Consider the following 3,015-nt stretch of genomic DNA (forward strand, 5'->3'; position numbering starts at 1 on the left):
CTGACTCAGAAATATAACTATAAGTTCGAAAGGTCTTCCCGTATGATGGGGATGAATAGCTTTAGATGATGACAGAAATTGAGGCTCTGCCTTCGTTGGCTTCAGTCTCCTCTCTGGTAGACTGGAGACTTCAATATCAGGGCCGAGTGACCTAGAGTCTGGAGGTTGACATCCCAAGGTCCCAGTACTGAAGGAACACGGATATAACCTTTGCTCTTAGGAAAATGGACACACCAATATGGTGGCCAGTTGGTTTCCGGCTGGAGACCTGGAAGCAAGCCCTCAAGCACTGCTGGGATCCAGCTGGCAGTGAGGTCTGTGTTGTGGGTGCTGTCAGGCTTTCAGGGACTCTGGAAGACGGTGATTGTTTGCTGTGATAACAACAAGCTATTTTTGTGCTTGAGAAAAGCCACACAGCAGTTACTGAAGGGACGGTACAGGCTAGGAGAGGAAGTTGTTTCTGTTTCAGCTATGACCATGCCAGAAATGATGGGAGAACAATGACTGTTCTGAAAACACAGCATCACGGGCTGAAAGGGATTGCACTAAGCCTCTCATCTCACTAGAGGAAACATGAAACCACAGCATCGTGGGGCTGGAAGGGATCACTACAAGTTTCCCGTGTCACCACAGAGGAAACAGCGAAGGCCTGGCAGGACTCTCACTTTATGAGTGGCACTGCTAAGTGGTAGCTGGGATGGTTGCTGTGCCTTCTTTTGATTACAAAGTCTACCTGCATGCTTTTCATGACACCGCCTTACTTCTTTTCTGTGAAATGGACTGTTTTGGAAGAAATACTCCAAGATAGATGGCCAATATGATTTTGATGCTTACAGCTTGTGTTGGGATAACTTAAGTTGTCTTCTTAAAAGACGTGATGTTTGTGTATCTCTTTTTTTATCACACAATATGTCATGTATCTTTATTACAGTTTCCCCTTCTTCTACTCCCAGTGTCTCCACACTTCCCCTCATATTGGGCTATATTCCCGTTCTGTGTCTCATTATAAAAGAACAGGCTTCTAACAGATAACAACAAAATAAAATAATAAGACAAAACAAACATCACATTGAAGTTTGTTAAGGAAAAGTAATAGAAGAAAATGATTCCTAAGAGAAAGCATTAAGTTAGAGACCCAGGTGTTGGCACATTCAGGAGTCCTATAAAAATATTAAACTGAAAAGCTATAATCTATACACAAAGGAACTGTATTTCCTGCTTCCATTTCTGTGAATTCATGCTATTCCACTTCTTGGAATATACCCAGAAGATGCTCCTCCACACAACAAGGACATACGCTCAACCATGTTCATAGCAGCCTTATTCATAATAACCAGAACCTGGAAACTACCTTAATGTCCCTCAGTCAAAGAATAGATAAAGAAACTGTGGTACATTTACACTATGGAGTACTACTCACCTATAAAAACAAGGAAATCCTGAAATTTGTGGAGAAATGAATGGAACTAGAAACAATCATACTGAGTGAGTTAACTCAGGAGCAGAAGGACTCACGTGATATATACTCACTTATAATTGGACACTAGCCCAGAAGGCATGTCCCATGAGAGTCTTCACTTACCAGGAGATTGGGATAGATGTGAGGACATCCTATTGGGACCCTAGGTGAGAGAAGTGTTTCTCTTTTTTATTGTATTAAGAGAGATTAAACTTGAGTCTTAGTTTAGCTCTTATTGGGCGGTGCCATTTGGATCATTGATTTCCAAAGTTTGGTGTATGTAGAAGAGTCAACACAGAGTGTTATTAAAATGCAGAGCATTACTCAATGTGGGAAGCCATGCCAAATTCTGCCATGTCAGAAATCCTGTGCTTAGGCTGTATGCTGTGATCTTTGAGTTGCTGACCTTTGCCTCACAAGGTCTTGTGTTCCAGGCTATCTTTGGCCTATTTACCTTTGAAAGAAGTAGGGAAGTCCCAACTTGGAACCACCCAGAGGATCAAGGAAGTTCTTACAGGGAACTACTCAGAGAACTAGGAAGTTCTACAGGGAGCGATTCAGGCTATTGTATTCTTGCCCCAGGGCTAGGGTGACTGAGATTAGAATAGATCCTATTGACCTTGCTCTATATATGTTCCTGCTAGTTGGCAATAAAGTGAATCTTGATCAGAAATGTCCTAACTTGATTCATTATTTCTCTCGTCTCTGTATCCTACTTTCAATCCCCACTCCCTCTTTCAGGTGAACCCTGATTCGATTTTTCCAGCGGGCCGGGACCAGCAACTCAGTATGTGTGAAGAGTATCCAGAACAGCCCTCCTCCTTCTGTATGTTGTATAGATGTGTGTAGGTACTCATGCATTTGGAGGCCTGAAGCTGGTGTCAAGACTCATCACGGATCACTCTTCAACCATATTATTGAGGCAGGCTCTCTTAGTAAAACCCAGAGCTCAGTTGGCAGTTTGACTAGCCTTGCCAGCCAGCTTGCTCTAGGGACTCTTTCTTTTACCTTCTGAGGCTGGAATTACAGGTGGGTTTCCATACTCACCATGCACTTATGTGGCTTTCCAGAGAAACAGAACTTTAGTCTCATGCTTACGTGACAAACTTTTAAGCCACTGAGCCATCTCGTTAGACCTTGAACATCTTGTTTCTAAAGAATTCTATCCATGCTAGAAGCTATTAGTCCTTGGACCACAATCAAAAGATCAAAGAATCAGAGCACAACACTCATTATCATCTGTCACATAGAGTAGGGAAAGTAGTTACCTCACAGGATTGTTGTGAAGGTTACACAAGGTAATGTTTGCAGTGGCAAGCAGTCTCCGACACATTAGAGGCAATCAATAGGTTTTAATTTTCTTCCATTGCTCCCCCTTTGCCTTTCCTGTTACAAGGGAAAGTGACTTGATGAACTCCTTTGCACTGCAGAGGGCTTGGAAGACCTCTGCATTCGGAAAAAAAAAAGGGCAAGTGGAAGAAAGCAATGCCCGACCTGGGAAATGTGACATTGGCTTTTAATACTTCTTAGATTTAAAATAAAATTTTTAATTGTGG

This window comes from Acomys minous (assembly GCF_964271855.1).
Source record: "Acomys minous genome assembly, chromosome: 10".
Classification (NCBI taxonomy): domain Eukaryota; kingdom Metazoa; phylum Chordata; class Mammalia; order Rodentia; family Muridae; genus Acomys; species Acomys minous.